The following is an 18,910-nucleotide window of genomic DNA, read 5'->3' as shown; positions in this document are numbered from 1 at the left end:
AAGTAAAATAGTTGTAAAGGGTATTTAGGTAAATTAAAAAATAAAATAAATAAAATATAACAGTTTATTTAGCTCACAAAACAATACAAGAAAAGCAAAAAATATACAACCAAATGTACAAAAATTAAAAAAATTAAAACTAGTAAACTTAAAACTACTAGCTAGGAATTATTTAAAAAAATAGCTGGTTGGCGCGCATTATTTGCCCAGTTGAATGAGTGAGACACACAAGCTTCTTACATTGACCTTTAGAAGGAGATAACAGATTTGTAGAGCACTGTGTCTGTCGTTGAGACCGACAAAACGTCATAGAGGTATGACTGACAGAGACTACGCTCTGCAAAGCCGAAATGACATTCTTAAGGCCGATGTACATTACTTTCTGCCGCGTAATGTACTCTTGTGTATAATAGAAACTTTTAGACAGTTTTACGATGCTACAAGTTTCTATTACACACAAGAGTAAGAAGCTTCACTTCTGTCGGTCACATGTCAAGGCGTTTTCTGTCTAATTTTCATAGCTTTCTGAAGAATCTTGTCCTATTTACGGTTTCCCATACAACGCAACGAGCACTGTATATTAACGGTGGTAGTAAATGCAACGTACGGTACGCAGCCAAAAGTGATGAACATCGATCGTCAGAAGAAGACAGCACATCTGTAGGCCACTGTCTCAGTCGTTAAGACCGACAAAGCGTCGTATGAGTGACAGAGACAACGCTCTACAAAGATGAAATGTCATTCTAAAGACCGATGTTCATCACTTTCGGTCGCGTACTGTACATTTTAATCTTCGCACCATAGTTTAGTGAGCGTCCCACTAACTAGCAGATGTCACATTTTTTGTCCTATTCGGATCCGTTTGGAGCGCCTCTCCAATAGACTTGAAGTGTCGTTTTCAATTATACACCCATTGTGACCCTGTGGGCACAAATACTTGTGACACTATGGGCACAAAGACTTGTGTCATTCTGGGCACAAAGGCGGCCGTCTTGCATCGTGTTGTAAAGGTTACAATATCATTTACAAAGTTGAGGAGATATTGAAATGTGACACAGTTATTTGTAATGTCAATTTCAAATGAAGAGGTCCGTTTTTTTTACAAATAATGGGATATGGTGTGAAAGTGGGTCGAATAAATTGCTCGAAAACGGAGTAGGTACATTTTTGTACAAGGTGCTAGATAATGTCCGTAACATTAGGGCAAGCGACGACCTCCCTGGCGCAGTGGTGAGCGCTGTGGTCTTATTAATGGGAGGTCTTGGGTTCGATTCCTGGCAGGGGTTTGGAATTTTATAATTTCTAAATTTCTGGTCTGGTCTGGTGGGAGGCTTTGGCCGTGGCTAGTTACCACCCTACCGGCAAAGCCGTGCCGCCAAGCGATTTAGCGTTCCGGTACAATGCCGTGTAGAAACCAAAGGGGTATGGGTTTAATAAAAATAAAAATAAACTGCCATACGCCTTCCAGGTTAGCCCGCTATCATCTTAGACAGCATCATCACTTACCATCAGGTGAGATTGCAGTCAAGGGCTAACTTGTATCTGAATTTAAAAAAAGACATCCGCCAAGAAAGGATTTTTGAAAATGCAAAGGTAAACGGGCACTGCAGTATGGAAACCATACCCACGGCGGACGGTAGCTAGTAATATTGTAAGATTCATAACAGGTTCAAACAGCTTGTAGGTTGTAAAACGTAATAATTCTAGATGGTGCCCGCGACTTCATCCTTGTGGATTTAATTTTTTTTAAACGGGTGGGAACTCTTTGATTTCCGGAATAAAAAATTTTTTTACAAAAAAAATAAAAACCGACTTCGAGACACAAACACTAAAAATTGAAAAATAATTTTATTTATTACCGAATATATTATGTATACAAGAGTTAATATAGTTCCATAATAATACTTTTTGGTGCCGGTGCCAATTAGCTTTAGCTGCGCGAATCGTCTAGACTTCATATTTTTATGAGACTCCACAATGGCACCTCATTGGCACCGACCCCAAAAAATATTATTATGGAACTATATTAACTCTTGTATACATAATATATTCGGTAATAAATTAAATTATTTTTCAATTTTTAGTGTTTGTGTCTCGAAGTCGGTTTTTATTTTTTTTGTAAAAAAAATTTATTTCACAATTTTTAGTGGCCCCATGGAATTATGCTATGATTGGTTAAAAATCTACTGTTTACTTAGCTATTACACTGATCGCGAGCAATTTACTCTTATCCGTTGAGGAGTTCCAGTATCTATCTTCGAAGATGTTCATCAGATCTTCACCAAATTTAAATGGGACCAACTTTGAAGTATACCCTTTCAAACAAAAAAAGAATTTTCAAAATCGGTCCAGGCGTCTTCGAGTAATCGGGGAACATACATTAAAAAAAAAGAAAAAAAAAAAATCCGACGAATTGAGAACCTCCTCCTTTTTTTGAAGTCGGTTAAAAATAGCCTATGTTCGTCCCCGGGATGTAAGCTAACTCTGTGCCAAATTTCATCAAAATCGATTAAGCTGATAGGCCGTGAAAAGCTAGCAGACAGACAAGCACACATTCGCATTTATAAAATCCATACTAATATTATAAACTAGCTGATGGCCGCGGCTTCGCCCGCGTTGATTTGGGTTTTTAAAAATCCCGTGGGAACTTTTGATTTTCCCGGGATAAAAAGTAGCCTATGCGTAGTAGCCCGTCCCCGGGACGCAAGGTATCTCTGTACCAAATTTCGTATTGTTATTAAAATTCCCGTGGGATCACCACGATTTAGGATTGAAATTTCTTACAGCATCAGGGTTGAGGAGTTGGGTCCTCGATTTCAATGATAGTCTTTTCTTGGTAGGTACCTCCAATATAAATTTATAACCGACAGTTTCTAAATCCCATCAGTTTAGGTGATCAGGTCCAACCTCAGCTTTTTTTTTTTATTCAGATACAAGTTAGCCCTTGACTGCAATCTCACCTGATGGTAAGTGATGATGCAGTCTAAGATGATAGCGGGCTAACCTGGAAGGGGTATGGCAGTTTTTATTAAACCCATACCCCTTTGGTTTCTACACGGCATCGTACCGGAACGCTAAATCGCTTGGCGGTACGGCTTTGCCGGTAGAGTGGTAACTAGCCACGGCCGAAGCCTCCCACCAGACCAGACCAGAAATTTAGAAATTATAAAATTCCAAAAAGAAACTCCAAGCATTAATCTTTTAATTTACATTCCATTCACCCGCTGCACTCAGCTACTACTTAGAGCTTTCTTATAGGCTGATTGTTAACGACACGGAAATATTCCTGCTTTGAATCCTGGTAGGATTTAAAGCTCTAACCCGCGTCAAATATCTTTTAAGCTATTGGCCAGATTGTTCAAGGTACCTACTGCGGACCAAGACAGAGCTGATGTTGATTTGGGTCCAAAATGATTTGATAGGTAACTCCAAACCCCTGCCAGGAATCGAACCCGGGACCTCCCACTAATAAGACCACAGCGCTCACCACTGCGTCAGCGAGGTCGTCAAAATAGCTACGTCATAATAGCTATCAGCAAGCCAAATTTCAGCCCGATCCGTCCAGTAGTTTGAGCTGTGCGTTGATAGATCAGTCAGTCAGCTTTTCCTATTTATAGATGTACCTACCTAGTCGATTTTTTGCACAAAACCTATCGATCAATTCTAATTTCTAATTGATTTTACAACCATAAAATTTCTAGTCACTGTACACTGTCACAAATTTCACGCACAATTAAAATAACTATACACAGCCATACAAAAATCATTAACCAATTTCGATATTGGCGAGTCATGGTATTTAATGTCCCGTACCATTCCACAGCACCTGGACAATGGCGACCATGATCGTAAATTGGACGAAATGTGTTGCGAGCTTAGAAGACAGCTTGTATTTTTTGTCACAATAACTTCAGAGAAGCTGTCATAGTCTAGTGGTTAGGATGTCCGCCTTCTAATCGAACGCGAACGGATGATTTCTATGCCATAATAAGGAAAAGGACGTCATCCATCCTGGCAAGGCTGCGTTCGAGCTCCAACAGTATCCTGAATATGATGGCGGGAAAGCTGGATACGCCAATTCTCCAGCATTTCATTCAGGTTCTCGTCCGGTAAATACGCAGAGTGTTGACCGGACGAGGGCTTGAAAGTGATCCCAAAATCTAATTGTTTGCGCCCTATTATGATAGCTGCTGTAAAAATAAAATAATAATAAAATGTTTATACTAACATAGTTTTTAAGCATTATACTAACAAAATATACTAACATAGTTTTTAAGCATTATCTGTACTAACATAATTTGGGTTTCTGTTGCCTTATTAAATAAAGAATTTATTTTAATTTTATTTAATTTAATAAAAAAAAAAAAAACGGAGGTCAGGGGTTCGATCCCGGGCATTAAATAGCGGGGCAACGTCCTATTCAAATTCCACTACATGGTTAGACCTGTAAAGTGGTATAGCCTACTTTTTATCCCGGAAAATCAAAAAGTTCCCACGGGATTTTTAAAAACCTAATTCGACGCGGACGAAGTCGCGGGCATCAGCTAGTAATTAATAAATCAGTAATTTAAACATCTTGTTTTTCTTTTGGAACAGCGTCAAGACAGTCGCTAGTCCGCGCAACCACAGCTATCTGTCGCATGTCTGCGCAGGCCATACAAAGTAAGGTAGCCACTCGCTACCATACAATAGAATAGCATTAAACAGCGGGATACCGTCCTATCCAAACATCTAATATATTCTAATTTTCATACAAATGCCACATTTATATAGTAGTAGTGGCCATAACGTTGCCTGGATGGCTTATTATTTCAATATTTTATTTTATTACCAGCCAGCCACCAGACGGCTACGGTTTAGAAAAGAAAAATAACAGACTATTTTATGGCTACTGTTTTATAATATAATTGGGTATCCTTAACGATTAAAAACTTCAAAGTTATGTGGTTCTTAAAACTTAAAATCTTAATTAGGTATGCCTCATTTAGCTACTTCAAAAATATAATGTAAAAAACTCAATAATGATATAAAAACTCGTTCTCATATTATTTTTACTTTAAAAAATACATTTGAAAATGGAATAAGTATAAGTCCCGCAAATTGCTATTGCGCTGCAACCATGTCTCATTAACATCGAAATGACATATTATGCATTTGTACATTTTGACGTCGTTTGACGATCTTTAAGTAATAAATATATACCATTAGCTCGAAACTTCAGTCTAGTACTGACGTCACTAAAATGGCGCCCACGCGGTATTAGCAATTTGCGGGACTTATAATATAGCCGAGCAGGGTAACTCGCTGACTCAGTGGCTAACACTGAATGACAGCCACCGACTACATTTGACATTGGTTGGTTCTAAATTGCTGCTTCATTGAGCGATATTAAAATATTTTTTCGTAGAAAACCTTCAATGGATTGAAAATAAATGTCAAATGAGCTCGGTGGCTATCATTCTGTGATAGACGAATCGAAGACTGAGTCGAATCAGCCTTGGCTTTATGCAGCTTGCTTCCAGCTTCGAACCGCCAAAACACTCATGTCCTTCTCCAAATACTTTTAAATTACTTAGGTAATTAAATTACTTTAAAAAAAATCGAGCAAAAACTCATCTTAATATATAAAAGGAAAAGGTGACTGACTGACGGATCGGGCTGAAATTTGGCATGCAGATAGATAGCTATTATGACGTAGGCATCCGCTAAGAAAGGATTTTGGAAAATTCAACCCCTAAGGGGGTGAAATAGGGGTTTGAAATTTGTGTAGTCGACGCAGACGAAGTCGCGAGCATAAGCTAGTTTTAAGTATATATTTTTTTAAAACACTCCAATGGGTATAGGAAAGATTCTTACATGAAAAACATGTAAGAATCTTTCCTAAATAAATAGCTCATCATTCTTTTATTCCCGCCCAAAACGTATTCCAACTTAAACAGTGTCAAACAATTACCTTAAAAATACCTAATCGTAAATAAAATCGAGCGCCATCTTTAAGGGCACAGACGATAAAACACCCAAATCTGACAAGGATCTGTGACGTTAAGCCACGTACACACTAAGGTATCAGGTTACGAGTAATTTGAATAAGTTATCACTGTGCCTTGATGTCTTTATTCTAAAAGGGACCAGTTTTACTTGATACACATCTAGTTTGTATAAGAAAATTGGTTTGGGGTATTGTGTTTGTGTATTGATTTATTTTGTTAGCTTTGCTGTTCGGAAATCGCTCCATATTTTACAGTTTTGTGTTCAGGAATCCACAATCATGTACATAGGTCATGATGTAAAACTTTGAATTTAATGTTCTTTATTTGAATTATTATGTACGCTTTGTATTGTTTGAATTAGGTATTTGAAATATTAATTGCACCGAGAGCCTATACAAGGGTCAAGAAGCTTATCCTATACTTTAGTTTTTCTTAGTTTACATAAATAGGTACTTCCCGCTGCAATGCTTAAGAGACGAACTGTACGCAGCTCATACGACCTTGTTACCGTGAACTGACAATGAAATTGAAAAAAACGAGAGAAAACCTTACTCCAGAAAGTCTAAAGCGCCGGGCAAATCGCATCGCTTTTCTACATTTGGCTATTCACATGCCATTAACGTGTAAATTTCAGCTATTACGGTTCATGAGTGATGAGATAGCCTACAGTCCGCTGACAGACAGACGAATGGATAGTGGAGGCTTAATAATAGGGTACGGAACCCTGAAAATAGACAATATTCCTATTAAAGGTATTTCCCAGATTACCATAGGTCCAAGTAAGCTGGTTAACAACAAAGTAATTTAAGGGACACGCTCACACGTCTCGTATTACACGTTTTGTGACGCCACATTGTATGCGCCTACATTGTACGTGAATAGTTCATTTTTGTTTTTTTTACTATTGAAAAGAAAATGACGCATCCTATTAAAATATGGATAGTGAGGTAAACAAAAATCAAAATCCAAAAAATCGGCCAAGTGTGAGTCGGAGTCGCTGATGCCCGGGACTTTGCACGCGTGGATTTCACTTTTTAAAAATGCCGTGGGAACTCTTTGATTTTCCGGGATAAATAGTAGCCTATGTCACTCTCAAAGTCTTTAACTATACCCATGCAAAAAAACACGTCGATCCGTTGTTCCGTTGATTGAAGGACTAACCAACAAACCAACAAACAAACACACTTTCGCATTTCTAATAGGGGTAGTGATTTAATACTTTTAAAGACAGAAATTAATGTACATCAGCCTTTCGAATGACATTTCGGCTTTATGAAGCGTTGTCTCTGTTACTCATACCTTGTGCCTATATGACGTTTTGTCGGTCTCAACGACAGAGACAATGCTCTACAAATCTGCTATCTCCTTCTAAATGTACATTATTTTCTACCGCGTACCTACCTACTGTAAATATTTCAATACCATGAGAAACCGGGGGACGGATTCCGAACTAAAATTGTCTGTCAAATAAATTACTCTTCAATTAACGTTAGGGAAGTTTTGAATGGCGACCATTTCAGATTTGTATTGTTATTGAGTGGTCAGTCATTATTTCGTATTTATTTAATGGGTTTTGGGGGCATTCCGGCGTAATAGAATTAACTTTAACGGTTAACTAAACTAATGCAGTTTTGTAATGATTAACTATTTTTGAAGGTAGGTAGCCCATAGCCGTCTTCAGAATCTATTTTTATACCAAACTATGCTTACGCCCGCGACTTCCTTCGCGTGAACTACACAAATTTGAAACTCCTATTTTACCCCCTTAGGAGTAGAATTTTCAAAAATCCTTTCCTATCGGATGCCTGCGTCATAAGAGCTATCTGCATGCCAAATTTCAGCCCGATCCGTCCAGTAGTTTGAACTGTGCGTTGATAGATCAGTCAGTCAGTCACCTTTTCCTTTAATGTATAGATCAGTATGGAAGTATGCCTTTTGGTTCCTTGCAGATCCGTATGTCATCACTGGCAACAGTGCATAACACCCATATTGCAACGCAATCCAAATGTCAAATATCTCTATAAGATTGTATGCGGAGTCAATCAACCCGCCATCTGCCCGGTTTTGGGATGGCCATACTTCCAGACCTTGCCCCCCGTGGAGCGGTCGAGTGTTTAGGATGACCAGGGACAGACTCGGACTTGATATTTTTGGGATATATTTTATTACTAGCTTATGCTCGCGACTACGTCCGTGTGGACTACAAAAATTTCAAACCCCCATTTCACGCCCTTAGGGGTTGAATTTTCAAAAATCCTTTCTTAGCGGATGCCTACGTCATAATAGCTATCTGCATGCCAAATTTTAGCCCGATCCGTCCTGTAGTTTGAGCTGTGCGTTGATAGATCAGTCAGTCCGTCAGTCCGTCAGTCAGTCACCTTTTCCTTTTATATATTTAAGATGTAAAGTAATCAGTAATCACCTTTGCATTTAGCTGCTGTCATCATTGTACAATGAGAGTTTTTGGCGACTGCTAGGTTTGTTGCCACCTCCGTAGAATCTGTTGACTATTAAGTACAAAATCAAAGATGTCACCGTAAGTTACAAATCCTTGACGAGGATGAAGTCACTGGCATCATAATATATTCGGTACAAAGATAGTTTGCACCTCGGACACTCATATAAACTACTACAGACATGGGCATCATTTCTAGTAGGTATGAATATTATTTTTGATCGTTACCAAAGCCCGTCCCTGTCCAAACCCAATCTCACCGAAACCAAACAGTATCCCAAACACAAAATTCCGCTAATTATTAACAATATAATGGCCCGACTAATTTATGGTTTTGGGCCTGAAATATGGCCTTTTAATGGCCTGTCAGTGGCCACAAATGACCAGCTTGGGCTAGTATTGTTTACGTGCCCAATTTTATAGTTTCTTTTTCGACTTAACTGCGTGGGTTTACTGATGGTTATTGTATAGAACAATACGTGCTTAGTAATATTATTGTTGTTTTAATTCAAGTATTAAGTAGGTGCAACGAATTCATTCAAACAAGGTCTACGGTTCTCTATCTTTTTTTTAACTGACTTTACGGCTCTGAGTTCTAACCTCTTTGAACCATAGAATTATGGTTGTTGTATACCTAGAACAATACGTACCTACTTCCTAATCTAATACTACTGTTATAATACTGTTGTTCCAATTTAAGTACCTACATATTAGGTAAGTACCTACTACCTACTATGTATGTATTGTAAGGAATTCATTAAAATATAAAGTCTATGGTTTCCTTGTTTTTCCTGGCATTACAGTCCTAGGTTCTAGCCACTTTGAGCGATTTATAATAATTATCCCTGTAAGAATTGCAATAAATCCACCCTTTCGTTTGTTAACACTGTTCTACAATTGGCTTAATAAACAAAGAAAATACTTAATAACATTTTAATATAAATTAATTTACTAATTTATTAAGCACATACATTTAAAATATCAAATTCTTACTGTAATCCTATATCACTCTAACAAGGGTGTCCACTATAAAATGCAACGACTAACAAATTATCATTCTTAGTAAGTGAATAGGTATATAATAAAAAACCGATTCAATAAATCAATACTTATAATAAATACACAATAGTATGTCTATTTTACTTATAACTATCAAATGAAATTAGGCTGTATGATCACGAGTTAAAGCCTATGATGTTCGCAAAAAAAAGAATGTCATCAATACAGAGTATAAAGACGTCAAAAGTCACTTTCCGCGCCAACAATGGCCTCTGATTGCCGCGCTCGTATTCACAGATTATTCACGGCCATTATATTCTATTTAGCTTCAAATAACCATTTAATAATAGTCCCTGCGTCCCCTTACCATGCTTATTAACAATACAATAAAATAAATAACAAATAACACAAAATAAAAGCCACTTTACACCTTCTTGGAAGCTGGCAGTTGCGCTTTCAGCCGAAAAAATTAAGAAAAAAACTTTTACGTCCCTTTCTTTCGTATAACTGTGTCCTGCTCTGTCTTATTTAGCGCCCCTAACTTGTACGCGCGTAAAATTAGGTTTTACACAAAATTCAACTTTATTTGTGAGTAAAATAAAGTTTAAAGTAAAAGTCAAACATTTGTATAATTGAAATAAATTTCGTGTATTAGAAACATAATGGATACAGATGAAGTGGAAAACGATATACTCAACGTGTCAATCCCTTTTCAATGTTACGCTAATATAAAATTAATATTTTTGTGGAACCGAAAAAAAAAATAGAAAAAAAAACATTACGAGATAATATTGAGCTTTATATACGAGTAGCCGTAGGATCTAATAAATTTAAAAATGGAATAGGTTTCGCGGAAGTCGTTGACACATTCGAAATTCGAATTTCGAGGCCGAATTTTATGGGGTTCACACATGACTAGTTTATAATTGGCTCACTTTATGACTCCTATACACAATAGTTTTTCTGTAATCTGTTTTAGATCGATCTGTGGTTCGAATTTTAAATTCTTCAACCATTATTTATTCGATTCTAGCATTTATTTAATTATACATAAGACTTTTTTTAAATTTATTTTTATATGATTTTTATCTAAGATCAAATTCGTACCTAGATTTTCAGCAGATGCATTTAAAATAGATATTTATTGACTAACCTTGTGCGGTCAATCCACATTACGTATAATGTTATTGAAAGTACCTATTATTAGATCTATTTGGTAATGCGTGCTTTATAATGGGCTAATCTGACCATGAAATCTGAAATAGCAAGGAAAAATACTAAGAAACCTATTACGGTCACAGGTCACATGATTAATTAAAAAAAAATACATTCAGTGAGTAACCCTGAAACCTGCATCCTAATTCCTAATAATGTGGAATATTAATAACTAGAGGATGCCCGCGACTTCGTCCGCGTGGATTTAGGTTTTAAAAAATCCCGTGAGAACTCTTTGATTTTCCGGGATAAAAAGTTGCCCAAGTCAATTTCCAGGATGCACTCTAGTTTTAGTCTTTTAGAGTAGGTAGGTTTTAGTGATATACTTACAACAATCTAAATAAAAAACAAAATCTTTAATGACCACTGCAAGTTGCAAGTTGCAACACAATGCAACTTTTTCATTAGACATTCATAAAGCATAGCGCATATTAGTTATGTTAAAGCGCACTGTCGCAACGCAAGCGCATTCTGATTTCTCAGAGCCTTTTTGACCACACGCGATAGTTCCTATAACTTTGAATTGAATGCGCATGTTTATTGCTTGGCTGTGTGTGGAATACGTGTTTTTCTATTGTTTTTATGCATTTTTTCTTGTAACAATCGTTATTTGGGCAATTGGTTTGATGGTTGTCGTAAATATGTACACGCCTTAATGGTTAGTGGAAACTTATGCTAGAAATGTTATTTGGGTTCTAACAACTTTTTATGACATTGTTTTTTGGTACAATAGTATTCTGTAATTACATCAGTCAACGGGTTTAAATATTTTAGTGTGGAGCCTGGCCTGTCTAAATGTGCGCCATTTGTATTTTTTACAAATTAGCTGCCACGCATAAAATCCGCTATTTTGAAAAAAAGAAAAATGGGACCTAACGAGGTAGGTCAAAATCTTCAAAGCCCTTTGTCATAGCTTAATCAAGTTGCTTTCTATAATGCACTCCTACTATCAGCTTATGAATGGCAAAGTTGACAACCCAAATACTTTGGCACGTATTGGCGTCGCGGTTCCGCGAAGATGTAATTGGGTATTTGACTACATCAAAAATAAATTATTTCTCAGTGATTATAAAATAGAGGGTCTTCCAAAATACACAAAATCCACGTCCTTTGATAGTTTTAAGTGTAATAACCATTTTAAATTATCGATTAAACTAAAAAAGTGCGTCAAATAATTGTGACGTCACGTACCGGTATTTCATAGAATTTCGCATACTAAGCGCGCGTTTTGACGTTTGATAAAAAGTTACTGATTTGACTAGTTGTGAAATAGCGTCCGCGGCGTCGGCCGAGGCTGCTGTCGTCCGGCGAAGGGCTGGGGTCCGGGTGGGAGGTCGTCCCAGACTGCGCTTACCGGTACGTGGTCTCCACTCCAGAACACGTCTGCCCCATCGGCCGTCGGTTCTGCGAGAGACATGGCCTGCCCATTGCCACTTCAGCCCGCTAATCTTTTGAGCTATGTCGGTTCGCTTTTGTTCTTCTGCGAAAATTCCTCGAAATTTGAGGAAATTTCCTCGTTCCGGATTTTATCCCTGAGAGTGATACCCAACATAGCTCGCTCCATAGCACGCTAAGCGACTTTGAACTTGTGGACAAGAATATCTTTTATGCCTGCCACTTCAGCTGGATAATTCGTTGAGCTAGTCATAGTCATAGTCATAGTCATAGTCATAGTCATTTATTCATAAATACACATTATACGTCAATTACAATAATTTCAATTCTTTTTCTTAATATTTAATAACATATTCTTGTTTCAAGAATAGATTTAAAAAAAATAAAAAGAAAAATATATATATATATATATAACATAAAATAAAATAAATGTTAAGTAAACAATTTAGTCTTGGATCTTCCCAAGTAGAAATTCATTATAACTATAGAAAGACTCCTCGACAAGCCAGCTTTTCACTTTCCTTTTAAAAATCTTAATGTTTTGCGCTATGCTATGTTGCTTTTTTATTGCTATGTTGGCTACTTTGGTTTCCTACGAATTTACTCGTTCCGGATTGTGTTCCCCAGAGAGATACTTACCCAACATAGCCTACTCCATAGCACGCTAAGCGACTTTGAACTTGTTTTGTTGACACGGCCAACTGTCAGTGTTCACGTCTCAGCGCCATACGTCTATCACAAGGAAGGACACACTCATGAAGACATTAGTCTTAAGGCTTTGCGGTACTGTTGCGGGAGGTGTGCAGGCTCGACCGTACCAAAGGGAGATCTCAAACCGATCGGTTGGCTGTGCTCGGTAGCGCCAGCTGGGCCGACAGTTGTGTCTTGAAACTTCTATATATAGTCCATATTGCAGAAAACTCCGTTAGTGCGAGTACTGTCGCCGGTACATTTGTTCGGGACTACGTCATGAAATATTATCGATTGAACAGCGCCATCTAGTTTCTACTGTGGCAACCGCCACAGTGTATTTAAATTAAATTTAAAAAAAAATGATAGCCAAGCTACGTTTGTCTATAGCGCACTACCAATAAACCCCTCTCAACTAACTTTATCAGCATTCAAGTCATGTAACAATGTAATAATTTAATGGAGTCATCGCAGATACTGTTTCCTGCGCGCCGCGCGCCGGGTGGCGTGTGCAGTCGACGACACTGGCGATTAGAATGCACCCAGTGTGGCGCTACCTTTACCTTGCCATCGATTCTAACGATAGATTGTTTGATAGACTTTATTGGTGTCTCATAGAGAATATTAATTACTGAGATTTAATTTTCCGTAAGCTATGATAGCCTAGTGGTTAGAACGTCCGCCTCCTACTCGGAGATCGGCAGTTCGATCCCGGGCACGCACCTCTAACTTTTCGGAGTCATGTGCGTTTTAAGTAATTAATATCACCATTTTCGGTTCACTAGGTACTGAGCACAGGTCTCCTCTTGGCATGAGTATGGTTTGGCTACAGTCCACCACACTGGCCAAGTGCGCACATAATTATGTATAAATATTTGTTACTACTGATGCCCACGACTTCGTTAGCGTGGATTTAGCTTTTTAAAAATCCCATGGGAACTCTTTGATTTTTCGAGGAAAAGTAGCCTATGTCACTCTCCAGGTCTTTATCTATACCTACCCATGCAAAAAATCACGTCAATAGGTAAGTACGTTGCATCATTGCGACGTGATTGAAGGAGAAACCAATAAACCAACAAACAAACACACTCTCGAGTTTCACATTTATAATAAGGGTATCTACTGATTACTTGCTTTCAAACTTTGCTTTTTTAATAGTTACAAAAATATCTTGCGAAAACCTGCATGCCTGAGAGGCGAAGTGTGATTTCATTCTCCATGTATTATGAACGTGTGTATCTATTATAACAGAACATTTAGGAGACGGATTTCACTACAAAACTAATTAAAATTCTTCTCAAGAAGAAATATTTTAAAGATAAAGTCTATCTAGAACACCGCTAGTCTGAAACAAGCACGCCCACTGCATTCTGTAAGTGTCGGGAAAACCCTAGGATTTTCCAGTAGCCCTGAGCATTTAAATTTACAAGCGACGTTACTTACGGCTTCTATGAAGCGTCCATTCAGATGAGGTGAAAGCAACTTGGCTACTGAAGTTGGAACCAGGAAGGCTGGCAACACAGTGCGAATTGGCAGACTACATTGAGAACTTATGCAGCATACATGAGACTGCATGAGAGCATGCTGGTTCCCCTAGCGATGTTTACTTTCAACGTTACTAACGAAATCTCAATAAAATTTTGTGTTACAGTGGAAACTCAATTAACCGGACTAATAATAATAGCCCTGTGGTTATACTGTTGTTTACAAATGCATGACGTCAGAGCACAGATACTGTGGTTATACTGTTGTTTACAAATGCATGACGTCAGAGCACAGATAATCTATCGGCCAAACATGGCCGACAGTGTTTTCACCTGTCTAAGAAAAATATTTTTTTAAATTAAAGTTTTACGGTTTTTAGGGCGCAAAAAAATATAGTGTTAATTTTTTTGATATAATAGGACAAATATTAACCATTTAAGACCAACTTAAAAAAATTGTCAAGTAGCCTATTGTTGTCGTTAGGGATTCGGATAATCGAAAATCCGGATAATCGAATGTATGAAGAAAAGTGGGTTTTGTGCATATTATGTTATTCCCTATAATAGTATTTTCAATTTTCATAAGATAATTCATATGAAAGGGCTTTGCCTGTACATTCTAAAACAGATTTTTATTTATTTTTATGCATAATAGTTTTTGATTTATCGTACAAAATGGCGGAAAAAATACCCGAGTATGGATTTATGGAACCCTCGGTGAGTGAGTCTGACTCGCACTTGGCCAAACAATTTTGGTTGGTAGTCCGGATAATCGCGAATCCGTATAACTGAGGGTCGGATAATCGAGTTTCCACTGTAGCCTACTTACTATTTTGCAAAATAAAAAAATATTAGTTAGATGGGTAAGTATAGTTTAAGACCTTTCCTGGTTCCAACTTCAGTCGCAACTTGGCGACTGAAGTTGGAACCAGGAAGATTGGCAACACCGGCAACCTACGAGTAAGTGCGAATTGGCTTTACACACCTTTGAGAACATTTTGGAGAAGTATTGAATAAACGAGTCCCTCCTTCACCTTTCTACTATCGTACCGCAAGGCAACGCCAAGGTCTGCACCCGTACGTAGTCGAAATTCCACGGATACGTGCGAAGCGATTTGCCTCCTCATTTCTGATTCGAACCGCTAAGATTTGGAACACCCTTCCAGCATCAGTTTTCCCCTCCAATTATAATATCGCAGCGTGTGCTAACCACGCTGGCCAAGTGCGGATTGGCAGACTTTGAGAACATATAATATTTTTAGAGTAAAGGAAAAACGGAATCCATATATATATCACTTTGTTGTCTGTCTGTCTGTCTGTCGGTCTGTCAAGAAACCTACAGGGTACTTCCCGTTGACTTAGATTTCATGAAATTCGGCAGGTAGGTAGGTCTTATAGCAGACATAAGGGGGAAAAATCTGAAAACCTTAAAAAGGTTATCACAAAAAAAAATTCAAATGTGTTCATGAACAAGTCATTAGTATTTTCTATTTTCGACGTAAGATAACTATATCAAGTGGGGTATCATATGAAAGGGCTTTACCTGTGCATTTTACAACAGGTTTTTATTTATTTGTATGCATCAAAGTTTTTGAATGATCGTGCAAAATGTCGGAAAAATACGGCTGTAGTACGGAACCCTCATTGCGCGAGCCTGACTCGCACTTGGCCGGTTTTTTTTAATTATCGTGCAAAATGTCGAAAAAATACGACTGTAGTATGGGACTCTAGTTGCGCGAGCCTGACTCGCACTTGTCCGGTTTTTTTAATTGCTTATAACGTATCAAATGAGAAGATATCTCAAAGAATTTTCTCATCGTGTGGGAACTAATGACTCGTATTAGTTCACGTAGGTAGGTACAGTTGATCGATGCAATAGTTCATGTTTCCGCCACAACCTGTACTGTACTCGATTCTTGTACAGCTTCTAACCTATCGTGGACTCACGGCTCTGACGTTTGGACAACATACAGTGCTATAAGTCTCGCTTGGCACTTCAATGACATTGACAGTAAAGATAGGACACTGTAGGTCACAGATATGTCCAGATTTGCAACTAGCGTGGCCCCCTCAGTCCCTCTCGCTCAAGCAGATTTTCTTACTTGTGAAATGTCATTCCTTCTACACTTCACGTTGTTTGTCAAATAATAATAATAATAATAAAGCTTTATTTAATTCCATACAAAGTTTTTGACATAAAGTTACAGTGAGTAAGTACTTAAAATAATTATGATTAGTAGTTAGTTAATATTATAAAATAAAATTAGGGTTAGTATGTTAGTATTACAAATTATTTACATAAGTAGGTCTAATTATATTATAATGTATAATTAAAGTTTTTGTATGGACCCCCTTCGGGTAAAAGCCTCCTCCAAGGATTTCCACTTGGCTCTATCTTTAGCTGAGGCTAGCCACCTTCGACCCGCTATCTCCACTATTTCGTCTACCCATCTGGCATATGGCCTGCCTCTAGCTCTGGTGCCTCTTGGTCCCGACCATCTAACTGATCTTGTGGTCCATCTATCGTCACCGTATCTAGCCACGTGACCTGCCCACCTCCATTTCCTTTGTAGCGAGAAAGATAAGGCGTCAGTGACTTTTGTTTTCTTGCGAATGTCCACATTCTTCACCCTGTCTTTTAATTTTAGCCCTAGGTAACTTCTTTCCATTTTTCTCTGGGTAGTCTGAATTTTGTTTCTGGTTTTGTGATCAAACGTCCAAACTTGGACGTTTGGACGTTTGGACGTTTGTCAAATACTCACGTACAAATACATTTTGGCAAACAAAAAAGTGGCCACGGTGATAAGGACAAAACATAATCATTTTGTCACGTTCTAACAAGAGCTTAAATGCATTTAGCTATCTCGCTCTAACAGTAAGTGTCACAATAGGGCTACTTCTAACAGTCCTTGTTCTAAGCTGTAGTTACAGTGCGACAAGGCTTTTATTAATTGTCTTTTGGCGCGTGGCCAAAACCGGAACTAACGCCGCCATCTTGTGAAGTGTCACGCTGTCCCTGCGCTGTCCCCTTATATGCGGTGTTGCCAAGTAAAAAATCTGAATTTCACTGTTTTTGTTAAATATTCCGTTCCATGTGTACATAACATCACGATATATACTGCATAAATGTGTCTGCCTCTTATAGCTACGTTGTATTGTAAATACGACTCCACTATTTTGAAGGTAATGTTAACAGTCTGTCCGTATGTCACACCGTAGCTTGGCAACGATCTCGTTCATTTCATTAGCGATCGTGAGCAGATATCGTTACTGCGTGCCGTTCACTCACTCACGAAGTATATGAACGATCTTTAGATAAATTTTAATCAGCGATATAACAGTAGTAACATGACAAACTATAATATTATATACTCTCTCCACGGAAATAAATTAGTAATTAGGTATAGCGCTCTCTCTGCCACGTACTGTGGTCACGTATGATTATAGTTCAGAGTTCTGCATTCTACATAATAGGGTCTTGAATTGTAGTAATAAAATAATGTGATTTTTTTGTATAGCGGTAGTTTATGGGACAAGAATTTTTAACATAATTAATTATTAACGTCACGCTGTACGGAAAGCGAATAATGACGTCACAATGTGTAACCGACTAATATTTTTCAATTTTTCAGCATAAAAATAGAGTAATTTCTGCTGGAAAATATATTTCATGCCTGCCACTTCAGCTGTCTAATTCGTTGAGCTATGTTGGCTACTCAGAGATACCCAACATAGCCTGCGCCATAGCACGCTAAGCGACTTTGAACTTGTTGACAAGGCCAACTGTCAGTGTTCACGTTTCTTTCAGCGCCATACGTCATCAGTCATCACAGGTTTCTTACTTTCTTAGAAGAGTAAAAAGTCAAAGTCAAAGTCAAATGATTTATTCAAAATCCATACTAAAATGCGAAAGTGTGTCTGTCTGTATGCCTGCTAGCTTTTCACGGCCCAACCGTTCAACCAATTTTGATGTTTGGTACAGAGATAGGTTGCATCCCGGGGAAGGACGTAGGCTTTTTATCCCGGAAAATTAAAGAGTTCCCACGGGATTTTAAAAAACCTAAATCCACGCGGACGAAGTCGCGGGCATCAGCTAGTAGGTAATAAATTACTCTATTTTGATAGTCAGATGTTGGATTTGTAAGATATTATAGTGGTGATAATTATTACGCAAACTTAAAACTACTTAAAGCTAAAAATAAAACATTCCTCTTCAACCTTGCATATACTGCGTACAAAACACACTCGCCCTCTAAAACATAAATAAATAATTACATGATTATATTGAATGAACCTTAATCACTCGCTAATCACAGCTCTTGCGCTGCTGCGCGGGTAATAACATAATGACGTGCGACGGAGACGGACGATGTGTAGGAGGGAGAAAGCGATACAGCTTACACTCTATATTAGAAAACTGACCTGTTAAATCTTAAAACAAAATCCGTTTTCTTGTTTTTAATCGCAAATCTTAAACATAGCTTAAAACTGGATGACAATAAGTATTATGATGACAATGCAATATTAATTCACTCTATTGTCCGCCTGTGTGTCAGTTTGTTTGTCTGTTTGGTTGAAGCGATTTTAAAATACCCAAGACATATTACTTAAAGTTCAAGGGTATCTAGCAAAGGGGTTGCCAGGATAGGTAGGTACTAAGTGTCTGGCAAATGGCAATGCAT

Source organism: Maniola hyperantus, chromosome 24, assembly GCF_902806685.2.
Source record: "Maniola hyperantus chromosome 24, iAphHyp1.2, whole genome shotgun sequence".
NCBI lineage: Eukaryota > Metazoa > Arthropoda > Insecta > Lepidoptera > Nymphalidae > Maniola > Maniola hyperantus.
This window is presented reverse-complemented; position numbering follows the sequence as displayed.